This window comes from Cherax quadricarinatus, chromosome 47 (assembly GCF_038502225.1).
Source record: "Cherax quadricarinatus isolate ZL_2023a chromosome 47, ASM3850222v1, whole genome shotgun sequence".
NCBI lineage: Eukaryota > Metazoa > Arthropoda > Malacostraca > Decapoda > Parastacidae > Cherax > Cherax quadricarinatus.
In genome coordinates, this window is record NC_091338.1 from 21,533,167 (window position 1) to 21,550,963 (window position 17,797).

Genomic DNA, 17,797 nt, shown 5'->3' on the forward strand with positions numbered 1-17,797 from the left:
GGGGGCGTGAGGGGGCGTGGGGGGCGTTGGGGAGGGCGTGAGGGGCGTTTGGGAGGGCGTGGGGGGGTGGCGTGAGGTGGGCGTGAGGTAGGCGTGGGGGGGCATGGGGGTCTGAGGGTGTATGGAAGGCGTTGGGGGGCGTAGGGGAGCGTGGGGGGACGTGAGGGGCGGAGGGGCGGGCGGGGGGTGGAGGGGTGGGAGGATGAGGGGTTGGGGCGTGGGGTGGCGTCGGGTCCGCTAGGGGGCGTGGGGGAGGGTGGAGGGGCAGGGGTGCGGAGAGGCAGGGGGCGGGGGGGCAGAGGGGGAGGAGGCGGAGGGGCAGGCGTTTGGGGGGTAATGGGGCGGGGGGGGCGGAGGGGCGGGGGGGGGGGCGGGGGGGCGGGGGGGAGGAGGGGCGGGGGGGCGGAGGGGTAGGAGGCGGGGGGACGGAGGGGCTAAGGGGCACTTGTGACCAGCGGGGTCCCACAGGAGTCAAGTCCTAGGACCAGTGCTGTTTCTGGTATTTGTGAACATGACGGAAGGAACAGAATCTGAAATGTCCCTGTCTGCAGATGACGTGAAGTTGATGAGAAGAATTCATTCGATCGAAGACCAGGCAGAATTAGAAAGGGATCTGGACAGGCTGCAGACCTGGTCCAGCAATTGGATACTGGATTTCAACCCCACCAAGTGCAAAGTCATGAAGATTGGGGAAGGGCAAAGAAGACCGCAGAGAGAGTACAGTCTACGGGGCCAGAGACTACAAACCTCACTCAAGAAAAAAGTTCTTGGGTTGAGTATAACACCAGGCACATCTCCTGAAGCGAACATCAACCAAATAACTGCTGCAGCATATGAGCGCCTAGCAAACCTCAGAACAGCATTCCGACATCTTAACAAGGAATCGTTCAGGACCCTGTGGCTGTACACCGTGTACGTTAGGCCCATATTGGAGTATGCAGCACCAGTTTGGAACCCACATCTAGCGAAGCATGTAAAGAAACTAGAGAAAGTGCAAAGGTTTGCAACAAGACTAGTCCCAGAGCTAAGAGGCATGTCCTACGAGGAGAGATTAAGGGAAATCGACCTGACGACACTAGAGGACAGGAGAGATAGGGGGAACATGATAACGACATACAAAATACTGAGAGGAATTGACAAGGTGGACAAAGACAGGATGTTCCAGAGATGGGACACAGCAACAAGGGGACACAGTTGGAAGTTGAAGACACAGATGAATCACAGGGATGTTAGGAAGTATTTCTTCAGCCACAGAGTAGTCAGGAAGAGGAATAGTTTGGGAAGCGATGTAGTGGAGGCAGGATCCATACATATCTTTAAGCAGAGGTATGATAAAGCTCACGGTTCAGGGAGAGTGACCTATTAGCGATCAGTGAAGAGGCGGGGCCAGGAGCTATGAATCGACCCCTGCAATCTCAACTACGTGAGTACAACTAGATGAGTACACACACACACGTCAGCCGCTTTTACTGCACATATATTCTCATCATCCTGAAAGCCATGTAGTCTATAAACTCAAAATAATTAGTAAAGAACGACTGTTAATGAACAAATAGAAATGAGTTGGGGACTCGAACCGTGGTTCATGCCAGTAGCACGTCCTCTCAGTCATGAAAGTTATAACAGGATTTAATACCCAGCAATTCTGTGAAATGTTTATATCAGCCGCCACCTGCTATCACTTTATCATCTCATACCTCCTTCACCCCACAGTTTTCATGGCACATCTACCTTTCATACCCCTCAAAGTCATATAATTAACTAAGCAACTTCACACAATTCAGGTGTACAGGGACTCGAACAGGTCGATTTTATAAGCAGCACTTTTATGAGATCAATTTTCTATAGTGTATAGAATCTATAGCTAAAATGAGAGAGTGATAGTCACACATATATTCATTACAAGACATTCTTTACAGATATTATAAGATCACTCAATATTTCTGAGGCTCATAATATATAAGAAACATTCACGCCATGGGACACTGACTCGCTGATTTTGAACGTCATATGTGTTCTATTATTACAAATTCAATGAATTCAATCAGATTCTGATTGAATTCAGAATCTGTATGTCTCATACACACTACGAGCCCCGTGCGGGCGGGCAGTGGGGCTAGGCCTGGGGACAGTTGGTCCCAGATGAGGAGGTACTTGTACCTCCTCCCATGGGAGACGTAGGTCTCAAGACATTCCCTAGAGAGGGAGCCAAGGCCGGGTAACCATCTGAACCAGACCCGGACCGGGAGAATACCGGCGAATCAACAACAAGAAGCCTCATACACAAGTATGTTCCTGTGAAATTTACTTTATAAGTTATACGAGTTATAAGTTATACGATAACAGCAGTGACCATTGTTTATGTGAATATTGAAATATAATAATAACTAGTAAAAATTTGTTCATAAATAACAAAGAGATTTAAAAAATCATGAGACGAGTAGAAAATTATCTTAAACATATGGAAAACATTCTTTGAACTTCCTTCTGAAAACTTAACTAGGAATTTTCTATCTAGCAAAACTTTTTCTTGACCAGTTATAGCATCTCCTTAATAAAAATACATCCGTAAAAACTACAAAAACGTGCTCACCTAACTAAAAATTCGGCCTTAACATATTAAAACACGTATTAACATATTAAAACACGTATTAACATATTAAAACACGTATTAACATATTAAAACACGTATTAACATATTAAAACACGTATTAACATATTAAAACATGTGTTAACATATTAAAACACGTCTTGCCAGAGGCGCCTCTGGCAAGGTAGTGATGGAGTGAATGATGAAATTTTTTTCTTTCTCGGGCCACCCTACCTTGGTGGGAGACGGCCGATGTGTTAACTAAAAATAATAATAATAATAATAATAATAATAATAATAATAATAATAACTCACAATTAACAACACACCCATTTTAGCATGACACCCAGTTGTCGTCATGCATGACACCCAGGAGTTGTCATGCATAAATGACAACCCCTTAATATTTTTACAACCCCCCCCCTTACTAAATGAAAGACTTGCCCTCACTTAAATAACAAACAATACTATTAAGTTAAATAATATAAAAATATAAGCATTAGGAAAAATATTAAAAAACTTTAGAAAGTTGAGGGCAATAAGTTAATCAGAGTAATTAACTTTATGGTGAATACTCACACGATCTTGAATAATGTGGGGAAAGTATTTAAACTAAGATTTATTAACACACGGACCATCTCCCACCAAAGCAGGGTGACCCGAAAATAAAGAATCACTTTCACCATCACTGTTTTGCCAGAGGCCGTTGATACCATAGTTCAGAAACTGCAAATATCCACACACCACCTTCAGACTGCAGTCACTGTACTTCCCATGTCCAGGACTCATGTCCAGCTAACCGTTTTTCCTGAATTGCTTCATACATGTTACCTTACCTCCACTCACTCCTATCTAACATGCTCATAAACACGCTTTTCCTTCCACCACGCCCTCCAAGCTATTCTATTTTGTTCCATCCACTCTAAATGTCCGAACTTCTTCAACAAACCCTTTTCAGCCCTCAAACTAAGAATATCAGCTTAAATTATATATACTGAGGTTAGTGGAAGATTGGTATACTATTAGACTATAGAATATACTAGTATAATTCGGCAAATTTTATTGAAAACTATCTCAGAATATTGAGCTCCTCCCTACATTTGGAGGAACAGAGTAAGACTAGTTTAGGTTGGTCAGTTAATGGAGTTAAAACCTCTCGACTACACTAGGGTCATTGAGATGACATAGTAACCTTGTCACCACCAAACAAGAATATTTCAATCCCTAAAATAGGAATTAATTCCTCTCTCAACGCATGCATGCTGAAAGACACAAACCTCTCGGTGTTTATATCCTGTGACTTAGATTATTAGCAATAACATAATGTACTGAAAAAAAGAGGGTTAATAAGTATTTTTGGGAGATATTCTACTAAAACTAGATGGCGTTGAATGATGAGAAGAATTCACTCGATCAAAGACCAGGCAGAACTACGAAGGGATCTGGACAGGCTGCAAACCTGGTCCAGCAATTGGCTCCTGGAGTTCAATCCCACCAAGTGCAAAGTCATGAAGATTGGGGAAGGGCAAAGAAGACTGCAGACGGAGTACAGTCTAGGGAGCCAGAGACTACAAACCTCACTCAAGGAAAAAGATCTTGGGGTGAGTATAACACCAGGCACATCTCCTGAAGCGCACATCAACCAAATAACGGCTGCAGCATATGGGCGCCTAGCAAACCTCAGAACAGCATTCCGACATCTTAATAAGGAATCATTCAAGACCCTGTACACCGTGTACGTTAGGCCCATATTGGAGTATGCGGCACCAGTTTGGAACCCACACCTAGCCAAGCACGTAAAGAAACTAGAGAAAGTGCAAAGGTTTGCAACAAGACTAGTCCCAGAGCTAAGAGGTATGTCCTACGAGGAGAGGTTAAGGAAAATCAACCAGGCGACACTGGAGGACAGGAGAGATAGGGGGGACATGATAACGACATACAAAATACTGAGAGGAATTGACAAGGTGGACAAAGACAGGATGTTCCAGAGATTGGACACAGTAACAAGGGGACACAGTTGGAAGTTGAAGACACAGATGAATCACAGGGATGTTAGGAAGTATTTCTTCAGCCACAAAGTAGTCAGTAAGTGGAATAGTTTGGGAAGCGATGTAGTGGAGGCAGGATCCATACATAGCTTTAAGCAGAGGTATGATAAAGCTCACGGTTCAGGGAGAGTGACCTAGTAGCGACCAGTGAAGAGGCAAGGCCAGGAGCTTGGACTCGATCCCTGCAACCTTGAGTAGGTAAGTACAACTAGGTGAGTGAGTATACACACACACACACACACACACACACACACACACACACACACACACACACACACACACAAAACCATAATATCGAGGCTGCCTTCCACACCCACAGCCAGCACCAAACCCTCCCACTCCCCAGATTACAGTTCTGGAAAGGAAGCTGAAGGTGTAGTACTCCAACGCAGATTGAATTACGAATAAGAGTGAGGTCAGTACGCTGAGGTCAGTGGTCAAGTGCGGTCATACCGCTAAGCTCTTGGGAGTTAGCGTGGGCTGTTACCCATACCATGGCTTGTTGTAGTGCTTTAGGATCCCAGGTTCATGTGTTGAAGAAGGAGATTCTACTTCTTCAGGAGGAAAATAGGAAGCTGAAGCTTCGCATAGATGAGTTTGGGAGCGAGTGTGAGAAGGATTTAGCTGGTAAGGTAGGAATGGTCACCAGCAGTGATAGTGGCAGCCGCTTTAAGTGGCAAGTGGTTCACAGTTCAGGAAGAAGGAAGATGAGGAGAGTTAATAGAGAAGATGTGAAGGTAGGAAATCGATTCTCTGTTCTCCAAGACGAGTGTACTTCAGTGGTTAGTGAGGTTAAAGGTACCACTGATTCCCCTGCTAATCAAGGTAAGAATATTTTAATAGTAAGCGATTCTCAGGTAAGATATATGGACCGTGCATTTTGTAACAGAGACAGAAAGGTCAGACAGAGAGTGTGTCTTCCTGGAGCTGGTGTTGGCGACATAGTCAGCAGGTTGGATAATATTATGGCAGGTAATGGGAACAATCCCATTATCTGTCTTAGTGCTGGGGGTAATGATATTGGGAAGGGCAGGAGAGAGGAGCTGCTGGATAAGCACAGGTCAGCCATAGAAGTAGTTAGGTCTAAGGGAGGGATCCCAGTCATATGTAGCATCTTGCCTAGAAAGGGAGTGGGCAATGAATGGATGTCTAGGGCAATTGGTTTAAATCGCTGGCTAGACAGGTACTGCAAGGAACTTGCAATCCCATTCATTGATAACTGGGACCTTTTCTTTTGCAAATGTGATATGTATGCAAGGGATGGGGTTCATCTCTCTGGGGATGGAGTGGTTGCATTAGCCAATTCAACTGAGAGGGTAATTGATGACTTGTCTAGGAATTTAAACTGATAGATTATAGAGGTATGGGTGTTTGTGGGAAACAATCAGGCTGCAGCATTAGTGTTAAAAACAGCAGTTATTACCGCGATACCTCATGGATATGTTTAAAAGACAATATTCAAAATAAAGTTGCTAGTAATGGCAAATCAATTGACCAACAAACAAAGAGAGATAGTAGAGGGCAACGCGTGACTAGCTCCCTAAACGTTTACTATGCAAATAGTAGGAGTCTAAAAAATAAGATAGATGAGCTAAAATTACTTGCAAGTGTAGGTAATATAGATATTATTGGTATAACAGAGTCCTGGTTCAACCTGAAAGATAGAGAAATGCCTTCTGAATGCAACATACAGGGTTATAAACTATTCCACACTGATAGGGTCAACAGGAAGGGTGGTGGTGTGGCGATGTATTTCAGAGAAAATTTAAATTGTTGTCTTAGACATGATATATGATGATGACCTAACTCAAGTACTAAGATAGGGATGATGACCTAACTCACTAACATAGTGATGATGACCTAACTCACGTGTTATGTTAGTCATTTTGACCTAACTCACGTACTAACATAACACGTGAGTTAGGTCACCATCACTATGTTAGTATGTGAGTTAGGTCACAATCACTATCTTAGCCATTATGACCTAACTCACGTACTAAGATAGTGATTGTGACCTAACTCACGTACTAAGATAGTCATGCTGACCTGACTCACTTACTAACATAGTGATGGTGACCTAACTCACGTGTTATGTTAGTCATTTTGACCTAACTCACGTACTAACATAACACGTGAGTTAGGTCATCATCACTATGTTAGTGAGTTAGGTCAGCATGACTAACATAGTGATGGTGACCTAACTCACGTGTTATGTTAGTCATTTTGACCTAACTCACGTGCTAACATAACACGTGAGTTAGGTCACCATCACTATGTAAGTGAGTTAGGTCAGCATGACTATCTTAGTACGTGAGTTAGGTCACAATCACTATCTTAGTACGTGAGTTAGGTCAGAATGACTAAGATAGTGATTGTGACCTAACTCACTTACTAACATAGTGATGATGACCTAACTCAGGTGTTATGTTAGTACGTGAGTTAGGTCAAAATGACTAACATAACACGTGAGTTAGGTCATCATCACTAAGTAAGTGAGTTAGGTCAACATGACTATCTTAGTACGTGAGTTAGGTCATCGACATAACTCACGTCCTAAGATAGTGATGATGACCTAACACGTCCTAAGATAGGGATGATGACCTAACTCACGTCCTAAAATAGTGATGATGACCTAACTCACGTGTTACGTTAGTCATCTTGACCTAACTCACGTACTAACATAACACCTGAGTTAGGTCACCATCACTATGTTAGTGAGTTAGGTCACAATCACTACTAACAAAGTGATGGTGACCTAACTCACGTGTTATGTTAGTACGTGAGTTAGGTCAAAATGACTAACATAGCACGTGAGTTAGGTCATCATCACTATGTTACTAAGTGAGTTAGGTCAGCATGACTCTCTTAGTGCGTGAGTTAGGTCAGCATGACTATCTTAGTACGTGAGTTAGGTCATCATCCCTATCTTAGGATGTGTTAGGTCATCAAGACTATCTTAGTACTTGAGTTAGATCATCGACATAACTCACCTCCTAAGATAGTGATGATGACCTAACTCAAGTACTAAGATAGTGATGATGACCTGAGTTAGGTCATCATCACTATGTTACTGAGTTAGGTCAGCATGACTAACATAGTGATGATGACCTAACTCACGTGTTCTGTTAGTCATTTTGACCTAACTCACGTACTAACATAACACGTGAGTTAGGTCACCATCACTATGTTAGTGAGTTAGGTCACAATCACTAACATAGCCAGCTGGCTATAAATAAGATTAATCTCATGTAGCAGCTGGCCCATTGGCTTACGCACTGTTCTGGAGTTTTATGACCCACTTGCCATCAGTTTTAACCCCTCCCATACCGTGGATTCATACACACATCTTCAAACCCAGGGAGTAAGACCAAGGTTAAAAAAAAGTGAATCTTGATCCAAAAAAAAAAAAACTGTCGTTCACAGGCTAAAATATTTAACGTTATATGAAAACGTCTGTTCTATTCAGTGCGTCGCTTAAGCTTGACTCACGAAATTTTATCCAGGTAGTAAAAAACATATAGTACAATTGCAAGCCGAAGACTTGTTCTGTCCTTCAACGAGTCGATTCTTAGAGTCTGTACTAAACGAAAAAGCGAGTACGCAAACAAGGTCCAAGACTGTTTGGTGCTGACAGTGATTTGCGTACAGTGGATGCCCTTGACTGTGACTGCTGTCGAACAAGATTCATGGCTCAAGGAAGAAAATAAACTAATATAGGCGCCATCAAACTTTACAATAATTCTGCTTTCGATAAACTCATGTGAGATGCATGAATTTCATTCCTTAAGAAGCGGAAAAGATTTCCGCAAATATATCTTATCAAAACTTCAGAAGCATTTGAGAACAAATTAATGATTATTTGCAGGTACTGTACTTCCCACCTTCAGGACCAGCCATATGATTTCCCTAAATCTCTACATAAATTCTACCTTGCTCTCAGCACGTCAAGTGCTGTTGAGAGTAAACCTTGATATTAAAAGTGGCACACTGACACAAACACACGTCAGTAACATTACTAACATTTTTAAGTAAGATAAACGAGAGTGTTGAAAATTTGAAACCACTCAAGAGGCTTTCTAAAGCTATCTCAAAGAAACCAATTTCAGGAAAGTGGGATACGACCGCTTCATTGTAAACAAAAAATTGGTATTTTTAATGACTCGTTATTATTTTCTGCATACAAATTATTTGAATCTTTCTTTTATCTAAAGAAAAATGTAAAAAATATTTGCAACATTCATCATCGAATATTGGGGAAATTTCTTTAACAAAAGCTCTACTACATCAGCCTTGATGAAGCTCATCGTTGCTCAGTTTAGTCGTAGTGCACACGAAATATTTTTAACCGCTTATAATATATTCTATATATTTCGTAATATATTTTCATCATGAACTGTACGAAGTCCATCTGGTAATTTAGATAACTCATTAACTTTTAAAATATTCTAAAGCCTGAATTTATGTTGGGATTTAATATTGTGAGGGAAAGTTAAGGAACTTTACGTGAATGAGGACGCTTGGAGCAAACAATTGTTACTTCTGTAACTCGCCATGGAACCAAAGGCTTTAACCTTCATGCATATACTTTAATACCCTTGTTTCTTGTGTCACCTCAAAGGGTCATCTCATGAAGACCTGTCTGGAGTTTTGTGAGAATCTGACCTCGGGTTCAAACCCCACCCGTGGTATGGTTTGTTTATAATCGTGTCATTACGATTTCGTGAGCCAGATGACTTTCTTAAGAATTCAAGCAACCCCACCGTCTCTAGCCCTTGGATTAAATATTTAAGGCTGCCGTAGCTACTGAGACCATGGTAAAATGCTTGACGATGTATCTGTCGTCTTACTGAGTATAATAAAATATGTCTGCCTGATGGGTAAGGTAAACATGGTTCTTACTCTAGCCACATACAGTGTTATTTTAGATCAGGTTAGCAATGCAGTGTGGCTTATCTAATTTTGGCAATAAAATGTTCTTAGGGTATATGGTAGCCACCACAGCTGTATTTCTCATGCCTCACCACTCAAGAGGGCAATCAGTCCTCTTCACGCACGGTGACGTCTCCCACTTTTATCGAAACTTTATTTGAATTTCCTCTCTCAGGTACTGCTGCCCTGACTTGAATTAATTTTATAGTCTGCTAGCAAACCTGTCGTCTGCGTCGTTCTCCTGTAATTGCATCCGTCAACAAAGACAGTTGTGACTCTTTAATTGTCTTTGTGATCAAGGATATGTCAGCAGCGAGACACTACTCTCTTTACTCTCAGTAAGGAGAGTATTACATCTTTTGTCTTCATGACTCTGTCTTGTTATTGATAGGGTAAAACTGGAAATGCAAATGTTGTTAATTATCAGAAAATCCTGTCGAATAAAGGTAGAGTATTCTCCGTTTGTAATATAGTATTAATATGACAGTTGGTATATATTTATGTGGGATATTACCCGTTCTCGCACCAGAGTAACGTGTAGATATGAAGGTTTTCTTGCTACGAGTCAACCACCGTATCGCAGACTATTTGCCTATTTGTTGCTTAGTATGTGGTTTTGTAAGTCTTGTGGAATCTAGCCTAACTAAATTAAATCTAAGTAAATATATCCTTTACCATATTTATTTAAACGGTTTCAGGAAGACATCCAAATATTTTTCCTCGACGCATCTTTTATCTACTTCTCTAAGGCTACCAAATTTTTTATTTGATGTGGGACCAAGTAAAAATTAAAAAAAAAAAAAAAGTATGTGCAAGACAAAAGGGAACGTTCAGAAATTTAGGTTAGAATTAGCAAGAGAAAATTAGTATTAGGATTGTCAGCGATATTGGGGTTAACATCCAACATACAATGATATAACCAGAAGCCTCTCTGTTTACGTCTCAATATTAGGATAAGAAAAATAGCCGCAATATCGTGGGTAGGAGAATTCGCAAATAAACCATAAACTGGAAATAAAAAGTTAATGATGTTTAGACCTCTCTAGATCATTATCAAGTGGCTAGTTATGTATTCCGGAAGTGGAACCTTGAAATAATTGCTATAAATTTTCTTCCTCCTACTTTTTGTTTCCATTTAACTTATAACACGAGACCTCATCCGATCTATTTCAAATTTTCAGTGATGGTAAATGGCAACTATTAAATTATAGAAACAATTAAAATATACAGGCGCCTTACAACCAAGGTTGTAAGATCCACTGCAAACATCCTATAATGGCTCAAATGACTTCTAATATCATCTGCGGAAAAGTTTGAGACGCCCGGAAAGGGTTCCTCTTAATTTCTTCTTAATTCCTGCACTTGTGCCAGAATCATGTTTCGGTTTTTATACCAGGTTCCTAATAGTAGTTGATGAGCTGGTAGATATTTTAGTAAGTTGCAATGTCGCTGACCGGTAAAACAATGCAACTTGGAGGCTTTTCTTCAACTTGATTGGTGTTGGTCTTGTTGAGGCTTCGTGTCGCACGTTTCCTGCAGTCACGTATGAAGTGTGAAGCTAAGTGTAATGAATTAATAGAATGGGTGATGCATGTGCATTCTTCTTTTAGTTCTGGTGTCATTGTGAGAAAAGAAATGTAGAAGATCGTTCTTGTAGGTAGGTTTACGGTAGACTTTAAAAGAAAAATCTGTTTTGACCAGTGAGTAGGTGAACGTCGAGAAAAGCTAATTAGTTGTCCTTCTCTTCCACTAGTATAAATTTAATAGAAGGTTCCAAAGCGTTGATGATGTTGAGGATGTCACATACATCTAGATTTCTGAGTACAGTAGTAGTAGTAGTAGTATTAAGGCGTATAAACGGAAAGCAGGAATAAATAAATAACAAACAATACTATTAAGTTAAATAATATAAAAATATAAGCATTAGGAAAAATATTAAAAAACTTTAGAAAGTTGAGGGCAATAAGTTAATCAGAGTAATTAACTTTATGGTGAATACTCACACGATCTTGAATAATGTGGGGAAAGTATTTAAACTAAGATTTATTAACACACGGACCATCTCCCACCAAAGCAGGGTGACCCGAAAATAAAGAATCACTTTCACCATCACTGTTTTGCCAGAGGCCGTTGATACCATAGTTCAGAAACTGCAAATATCCACACACCACCTTCAGACTGCAGTCACTGTACTTCCCATGTCCAGGACTCATGTCCAGCTAACCGTTTTTCCTGAATTGCTTCATACATGTTACCTTACCTCCACTCACTCCTATCTAACATGCTCATAAACACGCTTTTCCTTCCACCACGCCCTCCAAGCTATTCTATTTTGTTCCATCCACTCTAAATGTCCGAACTTCTTCAACAAACCCTTTTCAGCCTTCAAACTAAGAATATCAGCTTAAATTATATATACTGAGGTTAGTAGAAGATTGGTATACTATTAGACTATAGAATATACTGGTATAATTCGGCAAATTTTATTGAAAACTATCTCAGAATATTGAGCTCCTCCCTACATTTTCAGGAGCAGAGTAAGACTAGTTTAGGTTGGTCAGTTAATGGAGTTAAAACCTCTCGACTACACTAGGGTCATTGAGATGATATAGTAACCTTGTCACCACCAAACAAGAATATTTCAATCCTTAAAATAGGAATTAATTCCTCTCTCAGCGCATGCACGCTGAAAGACACAAACCTCTCGGTGTTTATATCCTGTGACTTAGATTATTAGCAATAACATAATGTATTGAAAAAAAGAGGTTTAATAAATATTTTTGGGAGATATTCTACTAAAACTAGATGACGTTGAATGATGAGAAGAATTCACTCGATCAAAGACCAGGCAGAACTACGAAGGGATCTGGACAGGCTGCAAACCTGGTCCAGCAATTGGCTCCTGGAGTTCAATCCCACCAAGTGCAAAGTCATGAAGATTGGGGAAGGGCAAAGAAGACTGCAGACGGAGTACAGTTTAGGGAGATAGAGACTACAAACCTCACTCAAGGAAAAAGATCTTGGGGTGAGTATAACACCAGGCACATCTCCTGAAGCGCACATCAACCAAATAACGGCTGCAGCATATGGGCGCCTAGCAAACCTCAGAACAGCATTCCGACATCTTAATAAGGAATCATTCAAGACCCTGTACACCGTGTACGTTAGGCCCATATTGGAGTATGCGGTACCAGTTTGGAACCCACACCTAGCCAAGCACGCAAAGAAACTAGAGAAAGTGCAAAGGTTTGCAACAAGACTAGTCCCAGAGCTAAGAGGTATGTCCTACGAGGAGAGGTTAAGGGAAATCAACCAGGCGACGCTGGAGGACAGGAGAGATAGGGGGGACATGATAACGACATACAAAATACTGAGAGGAATTGACAAGGTGGACAAAGACAGGATGTTCCAGAGATTGGACACAGTAACAAGGGGACACAGTTGGAAGTTGAAGACACAGATGAATCACAGGGATGTTAGGAAGTATTTCTTCAGCCACAGAGTAGTCAGTAAGTGGAATAGTTTGGGAAGCGATGTAGTGGAGGCAGGATCCATACATAGCTTTAAGCAGAGGTATGATAAAGCTCACGGTTCAGGGAGAGTGACCTAGTAGCGACCAGTGAAGAGGCGGGGCCAGGAGCTCGGACTCGACCCCTGCAACCTTGAGTAGGTAAGTACAACTAGGTGAGTGAGTACACACACACACACACACACACACACACACACACACACACACACCATAATATCGAGGCTGCCTTCCACACCCACAGCCAGCACCAAACCCTCGCACTCCCCAGATTACAGTTCTGGAAAGGAAGCTGAAGGTGTAGTACTCCAACGCAGATTGAATTACGAATAAGAGTGAGGTCAGTACGCTGAGGTCAGTGGTCAAGTGCGGTCATACCGCTAAGCTCTTGGGAGTTAGCGTGGGCTGTTACCCATACCATGGCTTGTTGTAGTGCTTTAGAATCCCAGGTTCATGTGTTGAAGAAGGAGATTCTACTTCTTCAGGAGGAAAATAGGAAGCTGAAGCTTCGCATAGATGAGTTTGGGAGCGAGTGTGAGAAGGATTTAGCTGGTAAGGTAGGAATGGTCACCAGCAGTGATAGTGGCAGCCGCTTTAAGTGGCAAGTTGTTCACAGTTCAGGAAGAAGGAAGATGAGGGGAGTTAATAGAGAAGATGTGAAGGTAGGAAATCGATTCTCTATTCTCCAAGACGAGTGTACTTCAGTGGTTAGTGAGGTTAAATGTACCACTGATTCCCCTGCTAATCAAGGTAAGAATATTTTAATATTAAGCGATTCTCAGGTAAGATATATGGACCGTGCATTTTGTAACAGAGACAGAAAGGTCAGACAGAGAGTGTGTCTTCCTGGAGCTGGTGTTGGCGACATAGTCAGCAGGTTGGATAATATTATGGCAGGTAATGGGAACAATCCCATTATCTGTCTTAGTGCTGGGGGTAATGATATTGGGAAGGGCAGGAGAGAGGAGCTGCTGGATAAGCACAGGTCAGCCATAGAAGTAGTTAGGTCTAAGGGAGGGATCCCAGTCATATGTAGCATCTTGCCTAGAAAGGGAGTGGGCAATGAATGGATGTCTAGGGCAATTGGTATAAATCGCTGGCTAGACAGGTACTGCAAGGAACTTGCAATCCCATTCATTGATAACTGGGACCTTTTCTTTTGCAAATGTGATATGTATGCAAGGGATGGGGTTCATCTCTCTGGGGATGGAGTGGTTGCATTAGCCAATTCAACTGAGAGGGTAATTGATGACTTGTCTAGGAATTTAAACTGATAGATTATAGAGGTATGGGTGTTTGTGGGAAACAATCAGGCTGCAGCATTAGGGTTAAAAACAGCAGTTATTACCGGGATACCTCATGGATATGTTTAAAAGACAATATTCAAAATAAAGTTGCTAGTAATGGCAAATCAATTGATCAACAAACAAAGAGAGATAGTAGAGGGCAACGCGTGACTAGCTCCCTAAACGTTTACTATGCAAATAGTAGGAGTCTAAAAAATAAGATAGATGAGCTAAAATTACTTGCAAGTGTAGGTAATATAGATATTATTGGTATAACAGAGTCCTGGTTCAACCTGAAAGATAGAGAAATGCCTTCTTAATGCAACATACAGGGTTATAAACTATTCCACACTGATAGGGTCAACAGGAAGGGTGGTGGTGTGGCGATGTATGTCAGAGAAAATTTAAATTGTTGTCTTAGACATGATATATGATGATGACCTAACTCAAGTACTAAGATAGGGATGATGACCTAACTCACTAACATAGTGATGATGACCTAACTCACGTGTTATGTTAGTCATTTTGACCTAACTCACGTACTAACATAACACGTGAGTTAGGTCACCATCACTATGTTAGTATGTGAGTTAGGTCACAATCACTATCTTAGCCATTATGACCTAACTCACGTACTAAGATAGTGATTGTGACCTAACTCACGTACTAAGATAGTCATGCTGACCTGACTCACTTACTAACATAGTGATGGTGACCTAACTCACGTGTTATGTTAGTCATTTTGACCTAACTCACGTACTAACATAACACGTGAGTTAGGTCATCATCACTATGTTAGTGAGTTAGGTCAGCATGACTAACATAGTGATGGTGACCTAACTCACGTGTTATGTTAGTCATTTTGACCTAACTCACGTACTAACATAACACGTGAGTTAGGTCATCATCACTATGTTAGTGAGTTAGGTCAGCATGACTATCTTAGTACGTGAGTTAGGTCACAATCACTATCTTAGTACGTGAGTTAGGTCAGAATGACTAAGATAGTGATTGTGACCTAACTCACTTACTAACATAGTGATGATGACCTAACTCAGGTGTTATGTTAGTACGTGAGTTAGGTCAAAATGACTAACATAACACGTGAGTTAGGTCATCATCACTAAGTGAGTTAGGTCAGCATGACTATCTTAGTACGTGAGTTAGGTCATCGACATAACTCACGTCCTAAGATAGTGATGATGACCTAACACGTCCTAAGATAGGGATGATGACCTAACTCACGTCCTAAAATAGTGATGATGACCTAACTCACGTGTTACGTTAGTCATCTTGACCTAACTCACGTACTAACATAACACCTGAGTTAGGTCACCATCACTATGTTAGTGAGTTAGGTCACAATCACTACTAACATAGTGATGGTGACCTAACTCACGTGTTATGTTAGTACGTGAGTTAGGTCAAAATGACTAACATAACACGTGAGTTAGGTCATCATCACTATGTTAGTCATGCTGACCTAACTCACTTACTAACATAGTGATGATGACCTAACTCACGTGTTATGTTAGTCATTTTGACCTAACTCACGTACTAACATAACACGAGAGTTAGGTCACCATCACTATGTTAGTAGTGATTGTGACCTAACTCACTAACATAGTGATGGTGACCTAACTCAGGTGTTATGTTAGTACGTGAGTTAGGTCAAAATGACTAACATAGCACGTGAGTTAGGTCATCATCACTATGTTACTAAGTGAGTTAGGTCAGCATGACTCTCTTAGTGCGTGAGTTAGGTCAGCATGACTATCTTAGTACGTGAGTTAGGTCATCATCCCTATCTTAGGATGTGTTAGGTCATCAAGACTATCTTAGTACTTGAGTTAGATCATCGACATAACTCACCTCCTAAGATAGTGATGATGACCTAACTCAAGTACTAAGATAGTGATGATGACCTGAGTTAGGTCATCATCACTATGTTACTGAGTTAGGTCAGCATGACTAACATAGTGATGATGACCTAACTCACGTGTTCTGTTAGTCATTTTAACCTAACTCACGTACTAACATAACACGTGAGTTAGGTCACCATCACTATGTTAGTGAGTTAGGTCACAATCACTAACATAGCCAGCTGGCTATAAATAAGATTAATCTCATGTAGCAGCTGGCCCATTGGCTTACGCACTGTTCTGGAGTTTTATGACCCACTTGCCATCAGTTTTAACCCCTCCCATACCGTGGATTCATACACACATCTTCAAACCCAGGGAGTAAGACCAAGGTTAAAAAAAAGTGAATCTTGATCCAAAAAAAAAAAAACTGTCGTTCACAGGCTAAAATATTTAACGTTATATGAAAACGTCTGTTCTATTCAGTGCGTCGCTTAAGCTTGACTCACGAAATTTTATCCAGGTAGTAAAAAACATATAGTACAATTGCAAGCCGAAGACTTGTTCTGTCCTTCAACGAGTCGATTCTTAGAGTCTGTACTAAACGAAAAAGCGAGTACGCAAACAAGGTCCAAGACTGTTTGGTGCTGACAGTGATTTGCGTACAGTGGATGCCCTTGACTGTGACTGCTGTCGAACAAGATTCATGGCTCAAGGAAGAAAATAAACTAATATAGGCGCCATCAAACTTTACAATAATTCTGCTTTCGATAAACTCATGTGAGATGCATGAATTTCATTCCTTAAGAAGCGGAAAAGATTTCCGCAAATATATCTTATCAAAACTTCAGAAGCATTTGAGAACAAATTAATGATTATTTGCAGGTACTGTACTTCCCACCTTCAGGACCAGCCATATGATTTCCCTAAATCTCTACATAAATTCTACCTTGCTCTCAGCACGTCAAGTGCTGTTGAGAGTAAACCTTGATATTAAAAGTGGCACACTGACACAAACACACGTCAGTAACATTACTAACATTTTTAAGTAAGATAAACGAGAGTGTTGAAAATTTGAAACCACTCAAGAGGCTTTCTAAAGCTATCTCAAAGAAACCAATTTCAGGAAAGTGGGATACGACCGCTTCATTGTAAACAAAAAATTGGTATTTTTAATGACTCGTTATTATTTTCTGCATACAAATTATTTGAATCTTTCTTTTATCTAAAGAAAAATGTAAAAAATATTTGCAACATTCATCATCGAATATTGGGGAAATTTCTTTAACAAAAGCTCTACTACATCAGCCTTGATGAAGCTCATCGTTGCTCAGTTTAGTCGTAGTGCACACGAAATATTTTTAACCGCTTATAATATATTCTATATATTTCGTAATATATTTTCATCATGAACTGTACGAAGTCCATCTGGTAATTTAGATAACTCATTAACTTTTAAAATATTCTAAAGCCTGAATTTATGTTGGGATTTAATATTGTGAGGGAAAGTTAAGGAACTTTACGTGAATGAGGACGCTTGGAGCAAACAATTGTTA